This window comes from Eschrichtius robustus, chromosome X (assembly GCF_028021215.1).
Source record: "Eschrichtius robustus isolate mEscRob2 chromosome X, mEscRob2.pri, whole genome shotgun sequence".
Lineage (NCBI taxonomy): Eukaryota > Metazoa > Chordata > Mammalia > Artiodactyla > Eschrichtiidae > Eschrichtius > Eschrichtius robustus.
Genome location: NC_090845.1, coordinates 1,289,245 through 1,315,833, shown reverse-complemented (window position 1 = coordinate 1,315,833; position 26,589 = coordinate 1,289,245).

The following is a 26,589-nucleotide window of genomic DNA, read 5'->3' as shown; positions in this document are numbered from 1 at the left end:
GTGACAGGCGTCTCTGGAAAATTACATTTCTTCATCTGAGTCACGGAACAGTTGCTCAAAGCCATCTGGGCATCTTTCCTGCTCAAGTTCTCCAAGAGAAGAAGATAATCTGATATCATGTGAAAAAAAAAAAAATGCTTTCCCAAAAGAAGCCTGTCAGAGTCTCTCACTGTCATAACCCATCGAGGGAAAAGAAATATACGTGGAATCCGCCACTTCAGAATAGCACGAGAAATACAGAAAAAGAGAGAACCCATTTTAAATCCGGCTCCTCTTTCTCCGAATGCCCTCTAGGTGTTCTCAGATGTCTCTTTTTTGCCTGACACACAATAAGTCAGAACGTATCTCAGGAATGGAAACACGAAAACCTGTTTACCGATGTGTTTGGTTGTCATCTTGTTCTTGTACAAGGCATCTCCTCTGCTCCCTCCAAACCCCACTGGGGGCCCAGCAAACCTACCTGACAAATCCTCTACCATTTGGTAAAAGGGTCCATGAGCTCTCCAGCTACAGAGAATGCTTTTTGTAGGAAAAGGCAATGCCTCTGAAAAAAATACAGGCATTTTTTCCCTTGCTGGTCTTCAAAGGATGAACTTTATGAATGTCCTGGGGCTGTAGGAACAAATGACCACAGACCAAGTGGATTCAAACAATAGAAATTCATTCCTCTCCAGTCCTGGAGACCAGACATCTGAGGTCAAGGTGTCTCAGAGCTGCGCTCCCTCTGGAAGCTCCAGGGGAGGGTCCTCCCTGCCTCCCAGCTTCTGGGGACTCCAGGAGTCCCTGAACTTGTGGCCACATCCCTCCCATCTCTGCCTCTGTCTTCACATGGCTTCTCCTCTGTGTCTGTGTCTCTCCTCTTCTGTCTCTTAGAAGGACCCTGTCATTGGATGTAGGGCCACACTCATGCAGGAGGACCTCATCTCAGACCCTTCACTTCATCACATCTGCAGAGACCCTGTTTCCAAATGAGGTTCCATTGCACATGTTCGTGGATTTAGGGTCCTTTACGTTTATGGTGCCTAGTTACGGCAGCCCTAAAAGCTAATACACAGAGCAAGATTGTTACGTTCAGAACACAATCCACAGCCCGCAGAATCTGAGGAGGAAAAACTGCATCTTCCAGCAATTATACTTCCCATGGATCTCAGTTGGGTCCTAGAACAAGTGTCTCCAATTTTTATAACCAGGAGCTTTTGGTAACAATACAAATGTGCTTTGCTCTAAACTGAGAAAATGGTCTTAAGCGTGGAATTTAGCATAACTGGATTTGAAGGGGGTGGGTGCGTGGATGAGTGTGGAGAATGTAATCTTTTCTTTCTCAGGGAAGAAACAAGAATGAAGGCTGTGAAGCCCCCCATGGAAGTCAGCATCTGCTAGGAATTAAATGCTCAGATGGAATCAAAGGGTCAGGCCATGCTTGGGGCTTTTTAATACTAGAGACATTTGTGTGAAACCTGCTTCCGGGTTCACAGTTTCCCTTTCCTTTATTGATAACCCCTGCCGTGAAAAGTCTTGCCCACAAAGCCCTTCTGCATTGTCAGACACAGTGAAATCTCCCTACATGTCCCTCTCCTTAGATTGGGTGAAAGTCCCTCCCACAGCAAGGCAAGAGCCAACCCATCCACTGACAACCCATCCACTGATTGATTGATTTCAACACTTGTTGCAATATGACCTTTCTATTGCAATGGTCTTTATAAACTGTCTCTTGTTGCCCCAAGCAATTAGGGATTCCACGAGGACAAAGGTTATTGTTTCCATTGTAACCCAGCCTTGATCTTGGGACGCTCAGAAAACGCTGTGTGAATTGATGAATCGTCCTCTTCTTTATGCCAAGATGTGCCCTTCAATTCATTTCCATCCCAGGCAGCCTCTTCATCTGATGAGTTCAATACGGCAGCCCCTTGCCCTCACCACCACCACCAGAAACATCCAGAAGGGACCCAAAGTCCTTCTTATGGGGCCGTCTTGTTGGAAAGGGTCTCTCTGTATGTGAAGTACGTCACCCTGGTCTCCAAAGTTATGCCTCGGAACAAGATGCTGCATTACTTTCCTTGAGATCCCCTTGGCTTTTGCAAACTACCCTTCCAATCCATCCACCCATCCACTTACTGGGTCTCCTCCTCACCATGGTCCACTGTGCACCCCGGTCTGCTTCTTTCTCCTCCTCGCTTCCTCCGTGTAAACCAGACATCTCCACTGGATTCATCCACACCCATCAGCCCTGGTTTGGTTTAATTTAATTCTCCTCAGTATAAAATACGCAATCTGTGTCGGGTACCACCCTGGGTGCTCCAGGTACAGGAAGATGATTCCAGAAAGATACTTGAAACCCACATCTACCATGACCCTCCTCCCATCCAGCAACCCTCTTTCTCTGCCTGCCCCCAAACAGGCACCCTATCCAATCAACCACTCCACAGCTAGACATTTCAGGAAAGATTGCTGAAATTGCGTACTCTTTCACACTCTGAGTACTCAGAGTGTGACATGATGCAAAGATAACCTCCAAGAAAGACCTACAAGTTGGTGGCCCCCAGAGGTGACATGTATAAATGCATTGGTGACCACGGCGTGCTCTGTGCATGTCCACACAATCACCCACTTGGCCTCACCTGCCCCCACCTGCACCAGGGAGCAGACGATGCAAGACGCGTGGCCTCAAGGTGCACACGTCTCTGTACCAAGTGATCTCACTTAAAGTATGACCTCGGAGCTTCTAATCATCCATCGGCAGAAGTGCATGCATCAACAATTAATGCAATAAAGAAAAGCATTTCAGGGGGTTCAGGACCTTCCTGAGTTCCCTTATAACGGATGTATTGATCTTTGATGTGATTTACATCTTTGATACACTAGCCCACTCTTCAGAGACTGTCAGCTTCCTGGGGTTTGAAGCTATTCCTAATTTGGATGTTTACTCAGTTATCTATCTATCTATCTATCTATCTATCTATCTATCTATCTATCTATCTATCTATCTATCATCTATCTATCATCATCTATCTAGGTATCAATCACCTATCTATCTATCTATCTATCTATCTATCTATCTATCTATCTATCTATCTCTATCATCTATCAATCTACCTGTCAATCATCTGTCTACCTATCTACACACATATACATATATATACATACATGTATACATCTTCATTCAATACATACAGTGACTTTACTTCATTCAATACACACAGTGACTTCAAAGCCTCATTGCCATTAACTAACAGTGATTATTTTTAAACTACAATAGACCAACCTTCAAAAAATTCACATCGCCCACCATATGACCTTTCTCACTGTCCCATAAAACAGGCACGGATAATTTTCGTGGTGATCAACACAAGCTGTACATAAAAGTACGGATTTTGCAATTTTCGTGAAAGCTGCTGATTCCCCCAAGTTTCTTGGAGTCATGAGTCTTTTTCCCATCTCTTACCTTTGCCTTTTTACATAAATACTGCTAAGAGTGCTTTCACTTCTTCAAAATGTCGACCCTGTATCCTGTGGGCTGAAAATGATGTTTATAAACAAAATCTGCTAAGCTGAGTATGCCTTCTGTACTGATGCTGGTCACCATTTGTATCCAATGTTGATGATTCCGTGGTGGCTTTTTTACTCTTATCCTAAAATGCTCAGCTGTTGCACTTAACTTGTAGGCTGCACCTTCCACGTTTCTGACTCTTTCAAGCAATAGATCCCTTTCCCCTCCAGGGAAGGAACACGGGTGTTTCTTTCCATCCTTTATTTGATCTGCATACACATATTGATGGTATGTAATGTGCAGAGGTAGGAACATTGAGTGAAGATTGGTGAGAAAACACTATGCAGGAAAAGCAGTCCTTTCTCAAACGAAATTAGTGAGTTTTCTACGGCATGCCGTTAATCCCCGTGCTTTGTTCGCGTGAACATGTCCCTCAAGTACGTGGTGTTCTGTTCACACCTTCCTCTCCCACGTCCACCGTGAGCACTTCAGTGGTGAAAATGCATCCCTCACTTGGTCTGCTTCTTTTATACTTTCTAGTTTGTTGTATTTTTTAGATTCCACATATAAGTGATATCATATGGTATTTGTCTTTCTCTGCCTGAGTTACTTCACCTAGTATGATCACCTCGAGGTCCATCCATGTTGCTGTAAATGACATTATTTCATTCTTTCTTATGGCTGAGTCATATTCCATATATATATATATATATATATATATATATATATATATACACACACACACATACCATTATACCATCATATGTATATATATATATATATATATATATATATATATATATATATATATGCCACATCTTCTTTATCCATTCATCTGTTGATGGACACTTAGGTTGCTTCCATGTCTTGGCTATTGTACATAGTGCTCTATGAACAGTGGGGTGAATGTATCTTTTAAAATTAGAGTTTTAGAGTTTTTGGTTTTGCTTTGTCATATGATAATTCTATTTTTAGCAATAGAAGCAGACTCACAGAAAACCAAGTAGTGATTACAAGGAGGGGGCAATATAAGGGTAGGGGATGAAGAGGTACAAACTACTTGTATGAAATAAATAAGCTACAAGGATATATTATACAACATGGGGGAAGATAGCCAATATTTTATAATAACTATAAATGGAGTATAATATTGAAAAACTGTGATTCACTATATTGTACACCTGTAACATATAATATTGTACACCTGTTACATATAATATTGTACAGCAACTATACTTCAATAAAGACAAACAAACAAAACAAATAAACCTTCCATCTGTGAACCCTTGGCTAAGCAGTAAAGAGTCTTGATTCCCTTGGGTGCTGCATCTGAGAGGGTCTAGCTCTTGGCTGCGGCCCCATTACTGTTCAGGTCTTGCAGTTTTGGGGACGTGAATGTGAATGCCCGCTGGGCATGGGGTGGGGGTCAGGTGGAGGGTGCCTCCTTAGGGAAGGTTCCAGGAGAACACTCTCTCCTCCACCCAGACTGCAGGACAGGCAAGCCGTGTGGTTTTAACACCAGACATCTGGACGCTTCAACTTTTAGCCCTGAACCCCCGTCCGCAGTTTTCAGAACTCACCTAGCTCCACTCATTTGCTAAAACGAATGTCAACCTAGAAGAAAAAAACCCAGGATGACCCCCCGAGTTAATGGCCATCGAATCGGAAACAGATGGATTCACATTTTGGCAGACATATTCATGAACTGGGAAACGAGAGAGGTTCTCGGAAAAGTGCACAGTGGGCAGCGGAAAAATCATTTAAAGATGTTGCCGTGACCTCACCGCAAGCCAAGATGGCCCTACCTACTACAAACAAGCTTTTCTTGGAAGTTTCCCGGTGTTTCTCCTGGCTGACTTGTCAGTTCCACTTAGCAGGCTTTCCCAAATCTGGGTCCAGCCCCTGCCCCTCACAGCCTCCCCAGGCAGCAGCTCAGGGGCATATGGTGCCTCCAAGGGGCACCCCTACTCTGAGTGAGCCCAGGTCCAGGGCCTGCAACGCTGACTGGATTTGGCTCTGTGGCACCAACACTCCTCCCAGAGTTTCCTGAGCTTCTCCTCAACGTGGGAATCTCAGACCGCCCGCAGCCCATCCTTCTACTATCAATGTTCTACTTCTATTACTAACATCCTTGAGAGAGTCTCTCCATGAGAATTCTGTGCTTCTCCACGCCTCCAAAAGTGACGGTCAGAGATGATTCCAAGGTGGGAAGTCCTGCAAAGGAGAGACTGAATCTTGGAAGCTGGGGAGGGGAGGAGGTGATAGGGAGGAGGGAGAGGAGAGAGGCGAGGAAGGTGGGGATGGAGGGAGGGGTAAGAAGGAGTTGGTGGGGAGGAGACTGTGAGGCAGAGGAGGGGAGTGATTGAGTGCTGGGGGATGGGCAGATACTTGGTGGAGGTGGGGGGGGAGTGGAGATGGGGAGGGGACAGGTTTCAGCTTGGGGACTTGGTTATGGGGTGTCTGGGGTTGAGAAGGTGAGGATGGTGGGCAGGGAGGTGGGGGTGTTGGAGCAGGGGGCGGGGATGGTGGGGTGGGGGCGGGGATGGTGGAGGGGGGATGGTGGAGCGTTGGGGGGGATGGTGGAGGGGGGGCGGGGATGGTGGGGGCGGCGGGGATGGTGGAGGCGGGGGGGGATGGTGGAGGCGGGGGGGATGGTGGAGGCGGGGGGGATGGTGGAGGGGGGCGGGGATGGTGGAGCGAGGGGCGGGGATGGTGGAGGGGGGGATGGTGGAGCTGGGGGGGGATAGTGGGGGGGATGATGTCCTTCCTCTCCTGTCCTTGGACATCAGGGGTGTGGGGACAACCCCACGTCCTCCTTCCCCAGCTCGGGGACATCAGGGCACAGGGACAGCTCTAGCCCCTCCGTCCTGTGTTCCTGGTCCAGCAGGCGTGTGGAGACACCCAGGTGGTTGCTCCCCCGTCCTCGGAGATCCGAGTGTGGGTGCAGCCCCACTGCACAACACACAACCCGTACAGCTGGTCCAGAGCCCTATTTCTTGCTTTCACAGCAGTTTAGGTTTGTCCCCTCATTTAACCCAAAGGCTCTCACAGACCTTAAGCTCCATCCCAGCCCTGAAAGCTCACCATTTCCGTCCTAACAGAAGCCCGTGGGCCCGCTCTCTCTTCCAGCCCACTCCCTGCCTCTAGGCTGAGCCGCTTCTGCCGGGTCTCCCCTTCCCTTCCTCCAGGAGAGTTTGCGCAACAGCCTTCACTTTGTGGCAGCTGCTTGTTTTTTACTATTTTAATTGGTGCTGGGGTCCAGCAGGTTTACAAGCCCCATGTTGACACTAACGGGGCTTTAATAAGACGTCTAAGAGGTAACGGGAGTCCGGGGCTCTATAAATGTTTTAATTCACACAAAAACCCACCCAAGTATTTCCATGTACACCCACTGTGGTCAGGACATAAAACTGACGACAGTCTGCGGTGGATTTTTCCACACTGCCTCTTAAAGTACTTTCTCCTCCCTCCTCCCTGAGGTCCCCAGCCCCTGCGTTTTAGTTTTTTATTCTTCCTTCTCCAAATTGGGCTACGATGATCTTCGCCACCCTGAACCCTTAGGAAAATCGCCCCTTACGATGTACCATATTTGCCCGCAAGAACCCCCGTGAAGAAAGCACACTTTTTGTTGCTCTCTCGTATATTCAAACATGCATTTCGGATCATGGAAGAACCTCCAGATGCACAAAAAACGTGCTGGAGATGTTCCTTCCTGGGTATTTTTGGCTGTCTTCTCTGCACTTGGAAGACACACTTAGCCGTGTGGTTTTATGTGGCAGGGAATTAGTGGCTCTGAGGATACTTTGAACGCATTGACATAAGGACGCATCTTTAGGACACACCTGTTGTGTACAGTCTGCACTGCCCAAAGATTGGAAGATGAGGATGTGTCTCCACGGATGAGAGGGAGGTGTTGGAAGACAGGGACTCCCGAATATGAACTTCTGCCTTGAACAACAGCATTAAACACGTGCTGGGGTCTCCTTGGAGCAGAGAGAATGGGGATCCCTTGCTGTGGTTCTGTGGAACAGGGCTCGGAAGAGGGGGAGATTTTGCAGATGGGTCTGGGCACAGAGGAACAAGGGACGCAGCCGTGTGTGTCTTCCCTACTTGGCAAAGAACCTCACCCAACCATGTCACCTGCTCTGTTTTACTGGAAAGAAGCCACAGAAACCATGGCAGGTGTTCCAGCCTCTGCTTCTCTGAGTCTGCCTATTTTGCAGACCTCACATATGTGGATTCGTGCAGTATATGCCCTTCTGTGACTGGTTCGTTTCACTCAACGTCATGCCCTCCAGGTCCATCCATGTTGTTTCAAGTAGCAGGGTCTCCTTCTTTTTCAAGGCTGAATAGTATTCCATTGTGTATCTAAAACCATGTTTTCTTTATCCATTCATCCACAGACACACACTTGAATTGTTTCCATATCTTGCCTATCGTGAATAATGCTGCAATGAACATGGGGGTGCAGAAAGGTCTCTTCAAGACCCTGACTTCACGTCTTTGGGAGTATAAATAAAGCCATTTTATTAAAAAAATGTTTTAGTTTATATTGGAGTAGAGTCGATTAACAAGGTTGTGTTAGTTTCAGGTGTAGAGCAAAGTGATTCAGTTATACATAGACAAGTATCTATTCTTTTTCAGATTCTTTTCCCATTTAGGTCATTATAGAATATTGAGCAGGGTTCCCTGAGCTATACAGTAGGTCCTTGTTGGTTATCTATGTTATATATAAAGCTATTTTAAAAAGGAAAGAAACAATGTCAGGCGTACCCACCGTGTAGCTGTTGTAGGACAAAGAGGAAAATATTAAGAGCTGGCATTTCCCTCACCAACCAGGAGGCATTAAGAATTGGGTGGTTTAAAAGGGGAAACATGGTGGGAGAGGGATAAATCTGGAGCTTGGGAGGAGCACACGTACACTATTATGTATAAGATAGGTAATCAACAAGGACCTACTGTATAGCACGGGGAACTCTACTCAATATTTCGTAACAACCTATATAAGAAAAGAATCTAAAAAAGAGTGAATATATGTATATGTATAATTGAATCACTTTGCTGTACACCTGAAACTAACACAACTTTGTAAATCAACTATTCTCCAATAAAATAAAAATATTAAAAAGATAGAGTTGGATGGTTTTAGCAATAAAGACCATGGACCCTAGAAACTCAGTGGGACCCCAGTGTCCCCCTTTACTAACTGCCTGATGTGGGCCAGCTGGTATTCCTGGGCTCACAACCTCTCCCCCCTGTCTTCAGAGGGCATCACACTGAACTCTCACTTCCATGATCACATCTGCATCATCTCCGGATGATGAGCCCCCTTTATAAGCCCCTTTAGACACCTTGTGGTTTGTAGACGTGTGGGGAAGTTGTCAGCCAAGAGTCCTCACCTGTCGACAGGTATCAGTGTTCTCCCAGTGTCTGTTTAGCTAAGAGATGTACAGGGAATCATTCATTACACAAGAAGCTCCTTTCTCCGATCAAATTGTCAACGTGTGGTCACAGATGTAATCTCAGAAAGGATTGGGAGCCAGTGTAGACATTCAAGCCTGTTGCTACCTGGCATGAGCAGCTTATTCCCCTGGGAGCACCCGTGTCACCCTGCCAGGTAACACCCCATCGTGACGAGTCTTTTCCGATGTGAGTCCCTCTGACACGCGGATGGTTTACCGAGAGGAGAAGCGAGTGATGCTTAGGGCTGCCTGCCCCCCACCCCGGTCAGCTGGCCAGCAGGAGGCACACAGCTGAAGCCGGAGGGGATAGGAGGTGACCAGGGCAGCACCCCGATGAGGTCAAATGACACGGTGCAGAGTGACCGCCATCCCACTTTGCCTGGACCTGAGGGGGCTCCTGGGAAGCAGGATTTTTACCCTTAAAATGGGGATAGTCCCAAGCGAACCAGGGGGAGTCGGTCACCTTGCTTCTCCTAGCCAGGTGAACACAGATGGCTCCCTTTGACCTCCAGACCATGTGTATCCCTTTTGTGACTGTGTTTCTCATCCAAGTAAGCCCCAAATGTAAATCCATCACATGGATGCTTATAAAAAAGGCACTGGGAGATTTCAGATCCACAGAGGAGAAGCCACATGAAGACAGAGGCAGAGACGGGAGGGAGGCAGCCCCAAGCCCAGGGACGCCTGGAGCCCCCGGAAGCTGGGAGAGGCAGGAAGGACCCTCCCCTGGAACCCAGCTTCAAGTTTTCCTTTGTAAACCCACGTGCTTGTGTGGTCAGAGCTGTCAAAAATCAGGTCTCTGTACTCCAGTACAAGTGACTTTACCAAAAGCGTTGAGAAGATGGGGCAGCCTGACTGCTTCCTCTGAGACCTGCAGACACCCGCTCTCTAGGGAAAACTTGACCGCATTTCTCTTTCCAGTCATTGGGCACTTGATGGCACATCTCCCGCCAGGATCGCCGGGAGGAAGTTAGCTGAGGAATGGACCCCATTTCCAGGACCAGTGCCTCCGTAACCTAGCCTTCTCTTCCCCCTAGGACAAGGGGAAATCTCCCGAAATGACTTTGCAGATTGCAAGCATGCATATCAGGGTATGAGTTTGCTCGGGGATGCGGAGCAAATACCACACACGGGGCGGCTTAAACATTAGACATGTATGTCTCCCAGTCCTGGAGGCTGGAGTCTGAGATCCAAGGGTCAGCAGGGCTGGTTCCTCCTGAGGCCTCTCTCCTGGGCGTGTAGACAGCCCTCTCCTCCCTGTGTCCTCACGTGGTCGTCCCTCTGTGTGTGTCTGTGTCCTGATCTCCTCTTCTTATAAGGACATCAGTGCTATGGGATCAGGGCCCACCCTAATGACCTCATTGTACCTTCATCCCCTCTTTAAAGATCCCATCTCCAAATACAGTCACATCCTGAGGTCCTGGGGGTTAGGACTTCAATGTAGGAACTTGGGAGGGGGAGACACAATTCAGCCTATGACAGTCCCTAAGACCAGAGTCCCTTCTTACTTTTAGGAGGACATTTCCCTGAAAAGTTATGACATACGTTAGTCATGTGCAGTGATTGGATGACGGAAACGGAGGATCGCTGAAGGAGGAAAGAGCCAATGGCCCCCAGTTGGCTTCAGTCTGGGGTCCCCAGGTGAACTCATCCCTGGGAGGTCAGCAGAGTTGCTGGGCAGCTGAGATGCATCTGCTGGCTGATCCCAGGGGAGTCCTCAACCCCGGGGAACCCCAGGGCGATCACACACTTCCAGACGCCAGAATCTTGCCCGAGCTGGGTGTAGCAAGGGGTGCAGAGGCAGACCGTTTCTCCCCCTGAAACTCCGCTGAGACTCATGGCAGCCCTTCTCCTGCCTGTTCAACCAAAGGACTTTGCAAATTGCTGCAGGAGCCCCAGTGGCGTAGGAGAAATATCTCTGTTTTTATTACACACTCACCCGGGGGCCGCTGAATTAGATTCCCGTTGTGTTCAGCATTCCCTCTGCTCTAAAACAACTACCCTGTACATTTCTCAGTGACTGCCACGCTTCGCGGGTGCGTCCCGCTGGAAGGAATGGGGAACGGGGCATTTCGAAAGCCTTGTCCTAAACTTTATAATCAAGTGGCCGGTGGGATAGATGGACTGTGCCTTCTGATGCTTCAATACTCTGATGACAACTGACAAATGTCGGGGCCCAAACCCCCCAAGTTAAAAGAATGCATCCACGTTTCTTAATATCAGGCCATCGCTATTGTCATTTGTCTTCTGATTAGCAAGACCCAGCTAATGGACTTACCATTACGGTTCTTAAGCAGCCCCTTCTCTCTTCCCCGCCGAGCTAAACACGTAGGAAATTAACCAAGTCTGTGACCCAACAACCAACAATTCATAAATTCATTAGATTAAAAAAAAAAAAAAAAGACTAGCAACATAGCAATTCCCTTTAATAGGTTTCGTTCTTATGTCTAATTTACATTTCTGCCTGCCCTGGCAAAGATATTACTTCATTAAGATTTTTTTTTTTTTTTCTAAATGAGAGAAATTTTAATGACTTCTCTTATTTATTGCTTCCATATGTAAGTAGTTATCTTTCTTACAAATGGAAATGAGACCCCCAAATTACCACAAACGGGGCCAGGCCGTGGAGCGCATGTGTTCCGTCTCCGAGAGGGTCCACCTGCCTTCTCGAATTAGCATAACCTGCCCGTCTACTGAGCAGACGCTCTAATAAGTGGGCTTTGAAAGTCGCTCTCGTTAAATTTATTTGGGACCACGGGGAACACACCATCAGCGTCTCGGCAAATGAGGTCTGATAATATTAAACACCTGGTAAGCCCCGGCCCCCGGGGGACCCCGCGCGGCTGCATTTGACCCCTGGCCACACAGCCTTGTGATTCCTGGGCTGAATTCACACAAGAGGCAATTCTGAGGGAAAACACCTGTTGGCCGAGATGACCTCTGAGCCAGAGCAGGAGGGACCGAGGCAGCTGGGCAGGGCTCGGCCCCCGGGTATGGACGAAACAGGTGTTTCCTCCACGAGGGGCTGGGGTGCGTGGGATGCCACCAGAAAAACGGAGGGGCCCCAGCATTAGCCTGCCCAGGTGGGTGACAGCGATTTCATCGTCCCAGGGAAACTTGGGATCGTTGGGGGCGCCAAGCACTGGGAAGTGAGGGAATGCCTTGTGGAGTCTTCCTGAAAAGGGATAGGAGAGCAGCCTTCACGGCCATGATGCTTCTGCAACTTGCTTTCCCGAGAAGTCACCCCCCAAAAAAGCTCAGAAATTGCAGAAACAGATGCTTAAGCAAAGTGGATCTCAGGAGTAAGTGATAACCTGCTTGTTCTTCTCTCGATCAACAGAGAGAAGATGGTGACAAAAGGAATTTACACTCAGGGTGCAGGACCTCCGGAGGGAGGAACAGGGGCATTTCTATGTAGATGCAGGTACCCCAGATCGAGGACAGGGATATTTCTGTGTAGATGCCGGTACCCCAGATGGAGGACAGAGGTATTTCTATGTAGATGCAGGTACCCCAGATGGAGGACAGGGGTATTTCTATGTAGATGCAGGTACCCCAGATGGAGGACAGAGGTATTTCTATGTAGATGCAGGTACCCCAGATGGAGGACAGGGGTATTTCTATGTAGATGCAGGTACCCCAGATGGAGGACAGGGGTATTTCTATGTAGATGCAGGTACTCCAGATGGAGGACAGAGGTATTTCTATGTAGATGCAGGTACCCAGATGGAGGACAGGGGTATTTCTATGTAGATGCAGGTACCCCAGATGGAGGACAGGGATATTTCTATGTAGATGCAGGTACCCCAGAAGTAGGACAGGGGTATTTCTATGTAGATGCAGGTACCCCAGATGGAGGACAGAGGTATTTCTATGTAGATGCCGGTACCCCAGGTGGAGGGCACGGACATTTCTATGTAGATGAAAGTACCCCAGGTGGAGGGCATGGGTATTTCTACATCGAGGCAGGTACCCAGGTGGAGGACAGAGGTATTTCTATGTAGATGCAGGTACCCCAGATGGAGGACAGAGGTATATCTATGTAGATGAAGGTACGCCAGATGGAGGACAGAGGTATTTCTATGTAGATGCAGGTACCCCAGATGGAGGACAGGGGTATTTCTATGTAGATGCAGGTACCCCAGATGGAGGACAGAGGTATTTCTATGTAGATGCAGGTACCCCAGATGGAGGACAGGGGTATTTCTATGTAGATGCAGGTACCCCAGATGGAGGACAGAGGTATTTCTATGTAGATGCAGGTACCCCAGATGGAGGACAGGGGTATTTCTATGTAGATGCAGGTACCCCAGATGGAGGACAGGGGTATTTCTATGTAGATGCAGGTACTCCAGATGGAGGACAGAGGTATTTCTATGTAGATGCAGGTACCCAGATGGAGGACAGGGGTATTTCTATGTAGATGCAGGTACCCCAGATGGAGGACAGGGATATTTCTATGTAGATGCAGGTACCCCAGAAGTAGGACAGGGGTATTTCTATGTAGATGCAGGTACCCCAGATGGAGGACAGAGGTATTTCTATGTAGATGCCGGTACCCCAGGTGGAGGGCACGGACATTTCTATGTAGATGAAAGTACCCCAGGTGGAGGGCATGGGTATTTCTACATCGAGGCAGGTACCCAGGTGGAGGACAGAGGTATTTCTATGTAGATGCAGGTACCCCAGATGGAGGACAGAGGTATATCTATGTAGATGAAGGTACGCCAGATGGAGGACAGAGGTATTTCTATGTAGATGCAGGTACCCCAGATGGAGGACAGAGGTATTTCTATGTAGATGCAGGTACCCCAGATGGAGGACAGGGGTATTTCTATGTAGATGCAGGTACCCCAGATGGAGGACAGAAGTATTTCTATGTAGATGCAGGTACCCCAGATGGAGGACAGGGGTATTTCTATGTAGATGCAGGTACCCCAGATGGAGGACAGGGGTATTTCTATGTAGATGCAGGTACCCCAGATGGAGGACAGGGGTATTTCTATGTAGATGCAGGTACTCCAGATGGAGGACAGAGGTATTTCTATGTAGATGCAGGTACCCAGATGGAGGACAGGGGTATTTCTATGTAGATGCAGGTACCCCAGATGGAGGACAGGGATATTTCTATGTAGATGCAGGTACCCCAGATGGAGGACAGAGGTATTTCTATGTAGATGCAGGTACCCCAGATGGAGGACAGGGGTATTTCTATGTAGATGCAGGTACCCCAGATGGAGGACAGAGGTATTTCTATGTAGATGCAGGTACCCCAGATGGAGGACAGAGGTATTTCTATGTAGATGCAGGTACCCCAGGTGGAGGACAGAGGTATTTCTATGTAGATGAAGGTACCCCAGATGGAGGACAGGGGTATATCTATGTAGATGCAGGTACCCCAGGTGGAGGACAGGGGTATTTCTATGTAGATGCAAGTACCCGAGATGGAGGGCATGGATATTTCTATGTAGATGCAGGTACCCCAGATGGAGGACAGAGGTATTTCTATGCAGATGCAGGTACCCCAGATGGAGGACAGAGGTATATCTATGTAGATGCAGGTATGCCAGATGGAGGACAGAGGTATTTCTATGCAGATGTAGGTATCCCAGAAGGAGGACAGAGGTATTTCTATGCAGATGCAGGTACCCCAGATGGAGGACAGGGATATTTCTATGCAGATGCAGGTACCCCAGGTGGAGAGCATGGACATTTCTATGTAGATGCAAGTGGAGGACAGGGGCATATATCTTACAGAATGCAAGTATTCCTGAGAACTTCCAGGTGGGTTTCAGCCCAGTGGGATTCGGCCCCCTTCTGTGACATGGTGCACTCTCCTATGATAGCTCCTCTTCCTGATGTAGAAATGTCTCCGAAGGATGTGTTCGAAATGCCTGTCTTTCATAGGGGGGCCTCCAGGTCCCTTCCGGGGTCTGCCCATAAATCAGGGCACAGGGTTTGGCAGTCTCTTGTGTCTCCGCCCGCCACCGGGACATCCCAAGGAGACCTTCTTTTGCCATTGCTTCATCTGACACCACCTTCCCACGATTCATTTCTCATTTTTGTCAACAGGTCTGGGCAGTGAAAGGCACATATTTCATCTCTCCTTTTATTTATTGAGTGCCTCTCCTGAAGCAGGGTGGCAGGGCGGGAAGGTAAGCCCCCCAAATCCTTCCGTTAATTTCTTCCTACACAGTTTTCAAGGTTGCTCTCGGACGGGGTGGGAGGAAGCCCGGGGCTGGGGCGGGGTGTGTGTGGGAGGGAGGGGGGGGGCGGAGGGCCGGCGCCCGCAGGCTCCCCTGGAGCTGTCATCACCGCGGTCTCACCTGGTGGGGCCCCTGCAGTGGCCCCGGCACTAGCCTTCCGTTTCCACATCCTCAGGGACTCTGCAGTGCTCAGATATTAAACAGCCAATTTGGGACCATTTTAAAAAACAAACAAACAAAAAAAAAACGGGCGAGGAAGGGGGGTGGCCGTGTCTGTGCTGGGGGAATTCAGCTCCGACTTGTCAGAAACCATTTCTGCCTGGGTGTGGGCAGCCTTCAGATCCAACTGGTTTCCTATCACTCTGGCCCCGGCAGGGTTTCTCTGCGTGTCCCCGACGTGAAAGGTCACGGCCACGCAGGGCGTGCAAAGTCTCTCATTAATGCAACTAGATTCTTGGGGGAGGAAAAAAAAAGGAGAGAGAGAGAGAGAGAGAGACAGAGAGAGAGCAGGAAAGATTATTGGCACACTTTAGGACAGCAGCCTTTTTTTTCTTTCTTTCTTTTTTTTTTTTTTTTTTGCCTTCATCGTTTGCCTGGCGTTTTGGCACTGGCAGAGATCCCACATCTGAAACCCATCACTGGAGCCTATTAGTTTTTTCCAAGTCATATCAAAACTCGGTTTCATAATGAGGCATTCATGCCGCCATATTTTTGGGGGTTTAAACAATTTGCAATCTATTTCCAAGATGACGGAGGTGGAAATGAGGCGAACACAAGTTCTCTGAGTAACTTCCTCACTTTTCTCGTCAGACACCGGCTACAACTGAAGCACAATTGCCTTCACTCCGCTGGAGTCATCACTTTGCATCAGGCTGCTGGCGTGATCCCTGCCAGGGTCGATCAGAATGTCCTCTTGTTGACGAGGCTCTGTCACTTCCACTTACGAGTGAGAACGTCAATGTGTCAAGGGTTTTTAAGGCTGGGAGTTTGGAGACAACCCTCACCAATTTCTCTCCGAGCCAGAGGGGTGAATCACGCCTCCCCCTCCTCCCCAAATGTCCTGACTCTACAGAGTAACTTAATGTGATGGCAGTCTCTCGCCACTGGAAAAACAGGGAGGGAAATTTTTTAAGATTATTCCCCTGGGGAAGCACAGAAGGACTATCCCATTCCTGCCTCTTAGAGAAACTCAAGGCTTTTCTATCGGCAAAGTAACAATTAAATGGGAGCTGGATAATGAGTCTTCACATTTCAGTAAGCTTCCAAGTGCCGCCTGTGTAGGGAAATGATGCTGGCTGCCTGGATGGCCGTGTCTCTGCACCAGCCAGGGCCAGGCACCCCTTCTTGAAATCGCCGACTTCAGGCAGGCAGGCAGACCCCATATCTCAAATAAATGCAGCATGCGGGAATGTGGGGTGTGGAGGGGACCCAGGGCCATCCAGGGGTCCGGAGCCTGCACAAAGCCATGCCCACAGACAGCAGGGAGGGTCCCAGAACACAGCCCAAGCCAGTGTTTTTGCATTTGGGAAATGGATGTTTTAGATCTGGGACAGAGCTCTGGAACAGGAGAGGAAGGGACACCGATGGCCCGGCCACCTCATGCCAGTCCCTGCAGGGAAGCTGGAAATTGTACCAAGCATCCGTCTAATTGTTTAATGTCAATCTTACCTGGATCATGGCTTTTGATACCCGCTGTGTTAATTGCATGCACGTTGGGCAGGGTCCCGACATAAATGTGTATTCTAGTTACCTTGTTTGCTGCAGACACGGAGGGCTGCCCTGCTGGCCACCGTGCCCGCCTGCCCCACCGAACTGCCCCTCCGGCTCCCCGAGGCTCTCCGTGCCAGCCGCCGGCCCAGCCCACGTGCGGGGGGTCTCTGTTCGGGCCCCCTCGCCTGCATCCGAAGCATTGGCGCTGGGTGGCGGCTTCCGAGGCCCGCTGGCTGCCACTCATGAGCTAGACCCCTGGCTGTAAAGTTTTATTCTCCGTTTAGCAAATTGAAAATAGGCTTGCCTGCAGTTGGGGCGTGTTAATGAGGATCACGGCCGGGAGGGAGAGCCTGCAGTTTCTTTATGAATCGGTTCTTTCTTCACAAGGTCAAAGGGAGCCACAGAAAAATAAAATGAAATAAAATAAAAGTCGGAGGCTCTGAGGTCCTTGCAACTCCCCCGGCTGGCACCTCTGGCCTCCCCAAGTCTGTGATAAATCTGCTCTCCTATGTGCAGTCTCATTCCGCTTGAAATATGTTTGGGGTCTAAGTGATCGTATTTAAATGTTTTCCCCTTAATACTTCGCCTTCTATGTCTCTTACGATCTGGAGGCATCAGACAATCCCGTTCTACATACACACACTCAACACAGACAACTGAATTCACAAAAGATATAAAACTCAGGTTTATTCCCTAAAAGTGTGTGTTCGAAGGGAACTGTCTCTCTAGTGTATTCTCCTTTCACCTTTTCAGATTTAATCAGTAGTGAAATGATGGAAATTGAACAAAATTCCCATTGTTTAGAATTTAAGCCATGTCTTTTTTTTCCTCCCCTCCAAATCAGGTCCACGTGATAAACCTATATTTTTGTGCTGACTCTTTCACATCTCCTAATTGAGTGAACTAGAACGGTATAAAAATGCTTAAAGGTTTTCGTTTTCTCTTTTTTTAATTTATTTTCTTTTCTGATGCAGAGCTGCAGCTCGGAAGCATTCTTGGTGTGAAATTATACATGATTCCTTTTCCAGGGAAGGGGTTTTTGCATCCACAAACGCATTTTTGACAATACCATCTGAAGCGAAGGCTTTGTAAGGTGCCTCCAAGTATGGGGTTGATCCAGCCCTCAAGGGGGATCTCACCCTGAAGACAAGAAACAACTCGCTCTGCAAGCCACCTTAAAAATGAACAGCCCTACTGAGGCACACTGGTGGTTTTTAAGCCATGGTATCAGAAGTGGGAACCCCATTCTAGAAGTGGGGTTGTGGTGTAAGAGGTTCTGGAGAAGGAAGGATGGTGGGATGTGTATCCATTAGAGCTGTCTGGGCACCACTCAGAGACACCTCAAACTTAATCGGTCAAATTGAGACAGAAAGTACTTGCTTAATGTAATGCAAACATCAGTGATGTCCAGCTTTAGGAATGGCTCGATCAAGGCACTTCACACGGCTGCAAGTGCCTGCTTTCTTTCCCCCCCAGTTCTCTCTGTTAAACCCCTTGGGGATGGTCCATCTTCAAACAGCCCTCGTGAGAGCAAGAAGGCTACAGCAACTCTCGACACGAAGCCCGATGTGCAGTGCCTACCTCCACCTTTTGGCTCGTGTGAATAATGCTGCTATGAAGGTCCACAAACCAGTTTTTGCTTGAAGACCTATTTTCAAATACCTTTGGGGGGTTAGACTCAGTCTGGGCTTAGAGTCCCCACCGGAGAAATGAGAAGATGGAACCAGCTGTTTTCTAGAGTTATTCCAGCTCACATGCTTATGGATTCTGGCTTTAGAAAAAGTCCAAGTGGGACAATGGGTTTGAGTTTGACGGTTGCAATATCTCCCCTTTTCTCTCTCTCTCTGTCTCTGTCTGTCTCTCTCTTCCCAGGGCTCCTCAAGCATGGGAATTTCTATCACTTAGGATAACTCCTGTCTTTCTCTGATATCCAGTTAGGTAGACGATGCAGCTTCTCCCAGTCGTGACGTTGCTGCCTTCACATTGACACAGACTCTAGTTTCATTCTCCTGATGTCCGAGCAGATGGGCACCTCAGCTGCAGACGAGCCCTTCTCTTTGATAAATGACCCAAGCCCATTGCCTGCCACCAGCTGTTCAGTGGGGACTGCAAAACGCCTTTCTTTAAAGCAAAATTGAGATACAGTTCACACAACGCAAAATCGACCATTTGAAAGGGTACCACTCCATGACGTTTAGCGCATTCACAATATTGTGCAACCTCCATCTCTATCAAGTCCCAGAATATTCTTGTCATCATTCCGAAAGGAGACCCTGTCCCCATAAGCAGTCACTCCCTCTCCCCCAGCCACTGGTAACCACTAATCCACTTTCACCTCCGTAGATTTACCTACTCTGCACATTTCCTAAAATGGAATCACGCACTATGTGGCCTGTGGTACCTGGCTTCTTTCACTGAGCATCATGGAACGTGTGTAAGTGCCTCATCCCTTTTTATGGCTGAATAATATTCCCTTTTGTGGATAAACCACATTTTGCTTATCCACCCACCATCCACCCATCCATTCGTCCATCTATCCATTTATCCATCCATCCATCGACCTATCCAATCATCCATCATCCTTCCATCCATCCATCCATACATCCACCCACCATCCACCCATCCATTCGTCCATCCATCCATCCATCCATCCACCCATCATCCTTCCATCCATCCATTCGTCCATCTATCCATTCATCCACCCACCATCCACCCATCCATCCATCCATCCACCATCCACCCATCCATTCGTCCATCTATCCATTTATCCACCCATCCATCCACCTATCCATCCATCATCCTTCCATCCATCCATCCATCCACCCATCATCCTTCCATCCATCCATCCATCCATCCACCCACCATCCACCCATCCATTCGTCCGTCCATCCATCCATCCATCCATCCATCCACCCATCATCCTTCCATCCATCCATCCATCCATCCATCCACCCACCATCCACCCATCCATTCGTCCATCCATCCATCCATCCATCCACCCATCATCCTTCCATCCATCCATCCATCCATCCACCCACCATCCACCCATCCATTCGTCCATCCATCCATCCATCCATCCATCCACCCATCATCCTTCCATCCATCCATCCATCCATCCATCCATCCATCCATCCATCCATCCATGGACGCTTGGGTAGCTGCTGTGAATAATGCTGCCTTGAACATATGCATATGATTTTCCATTTGAACATCCACTTTCCAGATACCCGTTGGGTCCCCGAGAATGTCAGCACTGAGGTCGCCTTCTGGTCACCCCCCTTTCTCCCCAGCACCCCAGGTGGGCAGGTGAATTTTGCTGTGCAGGTAAAAAGTTCAGTCGTCTGTCTAGAACCCAAATTGGCTTCTCCTAGCTTGTTTTTATAGCATTCCCATGACTTTTCTTGGCAAGCAAACCTCCGTGCTGTTCAAACTCACTCTCCTGGGCTCTCCTGTCTCAGCCCCCTTGCACATTCATCACCTGGGCACTGCCTTGCATGTGCTACAAAGAAAAGAGCTCTCCACCCTCTGCAGAATGAGCCCTTCCCTGTCCCCACGTTTGCCAGAAACTCTGCAAGGATGGTGATTGGATAAGCTCATTCGGGAGGCACTGGGACAGAGAGGGAAGGGGAAACGTGGGGATTACTGCAGCCCCGGGGAAGATTTATGGGCTACGGCCTCAGCAGCCCCATAAAACAAGGTTATGGGTGCTCTGGAACTACTACTTAGCCCAAAGCAGGGGCGCCTGCTCTGACTGGCCGCTGGGTCTTGTCCAAAGCAACCTTGTGCTTTGGCAGCCATTCCTACCACCCACCTGTGGGCAGATTCCAGGCTCGCTGGTCCTGGGAGAACCCATGGAGACGGAGGTGGGAGGGACCTGCTTGCCACACAGGTGAGCTTTGTGGGGGCCCGAGCACACGCCCGCCCCCCTCCACCCCTTGCAGCTACAGGCAGGTAGCCTCCGTTCCATGTCCGCTAAACATTCAACAGTTTTGTCATCATCGTTTTGGAAGCTAAGGTAACATGCAACTTGTATTCCAACTACTTTCATTTCAGACAATACAGGTACATCTTTAAGGTAAATAATGCACACAGAGATGCTTTATCGGAAATGGGGGTCCCATACCGATGCAAGATGCGGCTGGGGTGGCCTCACCTTTTCATCATCCTGGTCTCCTCTACCTGTAAACTCTGAGTGCCTTGGAGAAATCACAGGCTGCTCCCGATCTTGTGATCACAGGTTGTTCATCGCCCGGATTCCTGGTCTTGGTAAATAGTAGGAGCTCGAGAAAAGCACGGAGCTCATCACCAGTGAAAGGAGCACATAAAAACTCCCAGACGTCTGCGACAACCTTGCCAAACTTCACCACGTACTGGAACACGCTGCTCGTTCTCCAATCTGTAAAACGAGCTGAGATGTTTTTTTAAAAAGACGCGTGAAAGTACAAAGATGACAGAACCTGGGACATCTCATAAAGCAGAATAACAGAGAAAGGTAAAGGGGAATGTTTCTTTCTAAGCCGTCAGATGACGTAACCCTTGTCATTTTTCTAAAACGTCGTCTATTTTATAAAATGTCATCTTTTTCAAAGTGTAGAGTCCCATGGAGGAAAGATCACTATTATTGGGGTCCTTATTTTATCAGCCGTAAAGAAGAGCCATGGATCATGGAAAAGCATCTTTATAGACCAGAGGGGAGTAAAGAGTGTTTATTTGAAATGAACCAGCGCACTTGCTTCACGCTGAAAAGTCCCGCTAAGGACGGATGTGCTCTTCACGCTACAAGGGAAAACATGTTTTTTTAGTTTCTTTTTTTTCCCCTCTGGAAGTCAGGCTTTGCAACCAGCACCCTTTGCTGGTTTAAAGAGCTGCTTGCAGCCTCAGCAGCTGCCGGTGGGCCACGTCCCCTTTTCAGATCACAGTTTACACACTCTGATTCATTTTCTCCCAAATCTGCTGCAATCACAGGAGCCGTGCGCAGGACAGGATCACAAATTCCAGAGATCAAATACGGTACCTGCCACGGGTGTGGGTTTCCTGGAGGCTTCAAAGTCACCCCTGACTTGACGGAGGAGAGATCTCACTTCTTCATGACAAGCGGCGACCATGTGGGTAGTTCAGGTGATACACGCGCCGTCTCTAATCGACTTGTACAAGGTAAAGAGGGAACAGGCGTGATGTGTATTTTCCCAGCTGCGGTGGGCGCTCGGTGGGTGTTCACAGTCTCTTCTTCCATCAAAGATGAGTCTCTACTGCTTTGGGCACTCTTGCTGAAGGAAGGAAGTGGCTGCCTGGGGTGGGCAGGACCCTGCTGGCTGTTGTCTGCTGGCTGTGCCGCTGGACTGTCCTTGAAAGAGGCTTGTGTCTGGCTGTGTGATCAGCTCTGCAAATATCCCTGGGGGTCCCACATTCTCCTGAATCTGGCTCTCACCTGTCCTGGGCTGAATTGATATTCCCCAAATTCACGCCCGTCTGGATTCTGGGAAAGGGACCTTATTTGCAAACAGGGTCTTTACAGATGTGATGCAGTGACGGGTCTGAGATGAGGTCCTCCTGGATGAGGGTGGCCCTACATCCAATGACAGGGTCCTTCTAAGACACAGAAGAGGAGAGACACAGACACAGAGGAGAAGCCCCGGGAAGATGAAGGCAGAGACGGGAGGGATGTGGCCACAAGCCCAGGGACGCCTGGAGCCCCCAGAAGCTGGAAGAGGCGGGAAGGACCCTCCCCTGGAGCCTCTGGAGGGAGCGCGGCCCTGGGACACCTTGACCTCAGACGTCTGGTCTCCAGGATGGGGGAGGATGGATTCTTGTTGTTTAGGCCTCCCAGTTGGTGGTCATTTGTTACAGCCGCCCCAGGATGCTCGCACACTACCTGTAAATCATTAAACTGTGGCTTCAAACAGCAGTGCAGGACGAGGGCATCTTTGAACCCCCATCTCTGTGTCCAGCAGGCTGGCCCAGGTCTTTTCCTCCCCAAATAAGAGCAAAACCTCACTGTTTTCTACCAGCGCTCTGATGCCCCCAAACTGATAGATGAGGTTTGAGGGTGTCCAAAAGAGCCTCATGACCATTAGAAGAAAAAATCTAGCACAGATTCTTTACTATCTGTGAACATCAATTACATCTCCTTCATGATATGTGCCCTGACACAACTGGGTGATACGTATCACGTTAAAAAGTATCTCTTTCAATCAAGGAAAGGAATTCAGGGAAAAGAGAGTAGGTCAGACTTCGAAAAAAAAATCGGCATATTCGAAAGAAGAGCTAGGGCAGTACATTTGGCAATTACCCGGTTTTTAGAAATTGTTCTCAAGGAGCCATTAAAAGTAACCTATTATGTAAAAACGGTACGTGAGGCAAGTCAGCGACCCACTTTCTTCATCCATTCAGGCGCAAAGCATGTGTCCTCAACGGAACAGAAACTGTCCTTCATCCCTCCTCTCTGTTGGCTTTGTTTATCAAGCCACGGAGACACAAAAAATAAAACTCGTATTAAAGTCCGATGAAACCCACCCATAAAGCAGAGGTGACCTGGAACATCAGCCTTTCCTGGTTCCAAAATCATCTTAAATGGGGCTGACATGCAAGTACAAGACGAGTCCTGTGGTGTGGACGACGGGGATCTGACGCTGGGACTCAGGATTCCCCGCCGGGGATGCGAAGGGTGCCACCCTAGCAGCTTCGACTCTGACCGCACGGTGCACTTGCATAATGCATGGAGGACACTGGGAATTCTTCACCCAGCTCATCACACGTCACAGATGTTCACTGTCCTCAATTCAGAGCAGGTTCCTTAAAATGTAAACTTACGTTTGTGGCGCTGAAGTCTATGAGGATATTGAACCAGTAACACATAATGTGTTTAAAAAGGTGACAATGTGAGAATTACTCAGTTGGATGAACGTGGATGAAACCCTAAGAAGGTGAGGTACCCTATGCAGGCGGGGTGTTTTATATAGTTGGGGTATCCTATGTAGTTGGGGTACCCTATCTACTTGAGGTGTCCTATCTAGTTGGGGTGTCCTACATAGTTGGGGTATCCTATATATTTGGGATGCCCTATGGTATTGAGGTAACCTGTATCTTTGGGGTATCTTATGCAGGTGCAGTATCCTATGTAGTTGGGGTGTCCTACATAGTTGGGGTACCCTATGTAGTTGGAGTATCCTATATATTTGGGGGACCCTATGGTGTTGAGGTAACCTATATATTTGGGGTGCATTACAAAGGTGAGGTACCCTATGTAGTTGGGATAACCTGTATATTTGGGGTACTTTATACAGGTGGAGTCACCTACGTAATGATCCACGTCCCAAACACCACGGGCGTGCTGTAAGCTTCCCAGGAATCGAAATGGAAATCCTATTTAATCAACAGGGGAAGTTTTTAAAATATGGGGCAAAGTTTTGGTCTCAACCAGGGTATATAAAAATAATCCTTAAATGATAAACTGTCTTGTACTGGGAGATATTGGAAAAGGACTATTTTCATTGTGTTTTGGAGTGTTTTACTGTGCATTCCAAAAGTCAGTGTCATGCACCGATGCTCTTTTTGCATGAAGTAAAGTTTTCCCTAAACTCGTAAACCGATGTCTCACTGTCCTCTTTGAATGAGGCGGTAGAGGGATGCCAAGGTGTGAAATGCCAGGAAGGAGCAGGAAAGAGGCAGACCCCAAAGGGACACCTCCTCTCCACCACCTTCTGCACACCCCACAGACACACCACACTGGGAGTCTGACGCATGAATGAAGAAACAGCCCCTGAAATCCTGCTGTGGAACCAGTCACCCCAAGACACAGCCAAGAAGCTCAGGCTCTAGAAACATCTGTGCAAACCCCCTCCTGCCCCAGAAGTCGGTTTCCTTGCACATGTGACGCTTATCCATGGTACCTGCCCATACCTACCTGCTACTGCCACCAAGTCCCACCTTTGCTGAGTAAGAGAGGGAGGGTCTCAAGAGGAACATTTGAAGGGACATCCTCGTGGGGTCATCTGTGCCCTCTGCTGGCGGACAGAGCCTCCACTTAGTCTAGGCTAACGATGCCCTTGAAATCACCCAAGGCCAGGTGTGGAGGTGACCTTTGGGTCATCTGCCCCCACCCCGCACCTTACAGGTGAAGGTCTCTGTCCCTGGATACGTCACGGTCACCTGATGGGTCAGCAACAAACTCAGGATGAGGAATCAGGTCAAAACCATGTGCTGGTCTCACTGGCAACCCTTCTCTTTGCCGGTTCCAGGTCTACTTCTGTGTCTCTGTGACAGGGGCTGAACCCGCTCCCTCCAAGAACAGGGAAAAGAGTTATCTCAAGAGACAGCAAGACAGTTTTCCCTTTGAAACTCACGCGGACGACGGCGGCCTGCCACGAACCCTGCTTGGAATCGAGGCGCCTCCTTCCTAATCGAGCTATTTGGAATTAGATGCAAGCCCACCGCCCTTGCCTCTTCTGCAAGTACAGAGGACAGAAAACGTTCAAACTGAGTGAAAACAGAAACTTAAGGAGATGGCGAAGTCCGTTCTGTGAGAACAGACATATGCATGTCTGAAAATCACTGCACTGTGCAAAATCTCCCTGTAACCACAGACATGATGGGGGAAAATGGGATTAGGGTCACTTAAAAAAAGATCGGAATCTAGGAAAAATGGTAGCGTGCTTTTCTACATGCTAAAGGAGTAAGAAATGCTTCCATATTCCAACGCCCGTGGCACTTGATCTGAAAAAGGACTCTGAATTTGCTTGTGGAATTGGGCATTGGAAGGGTTGCAGCCGTGGGTTATCGTGAGAACGTGGAAAGAGGGCCGTCTGGCTTCAGAGGGAAAGTTGAAACCCCAGATGTGGACGGGTGGGGCACCTTCTTAATACCCCCCATGAACGGAGGGCGCTGGGAGATGCCCAAGGCGTGGGCATCCTTGTACGTGTTGTATGTGCATTCTTCTAAAGACTCGTTTCTACTGTGTGCAGTTTTCTGCATTCACCTAGTTTTTCTCTAGGATGAGATTTTGCATAAACAAATGCAAAACTCCCATTGTGTCCAACTTGTTTTCTTTTAAATAGAGATCAGTTGCTTTGGAACAGATGCACATCTTCAAAACAAATTTTAGAGAGAATGGCGGCATGTGGTTTCATGTAGAGACCTCCTTTAGAAAATATTAATCAAACTCCAAATAAGTCCATGCCCAATGTCTCGGTGAGTAAAGGATGTGGCTGGAAAGAGCAGCTTGGAGGGGTTCCTTCAAGTTCTACGAACGTCTGCCTGGAATGTGGGTCCCTAGAGGGAGCCCACCTCCTCCGGGGCTGTGAAGCCCCACCTGGAACATGGGCCCCCCCCTCAGAGTTCACCCCACCCCCCGACATCAGACTCATATACGCATGTTCACACACACCTGCTCCCACATGCAGTAACTATGACAAAGTACTAACATCCACAGCAGCTGCGTGCTACTCTTCTCTCCCTTGACTTTCCAAAATTAAACCAAAAACAGTAAATCATGTGCATCTCAGAATTCATCTCTTGGTACCATTTTTATTGACAATGCTGATGATTCTTCCAATTTATCTGGGAGGAAAACATCTACAAATGCAAATGCTAGGTGATGCAGAACCCTACATGAAAAGGAAGTGACAGTTGCTATTTTAATTTAATTCAAAATGTTTCCAGGCTATTTTTAACTAATCAAGTCCAAATTGTAGCAGCGCCAAGAGCATGCATTGTTTAAGGAACAAAA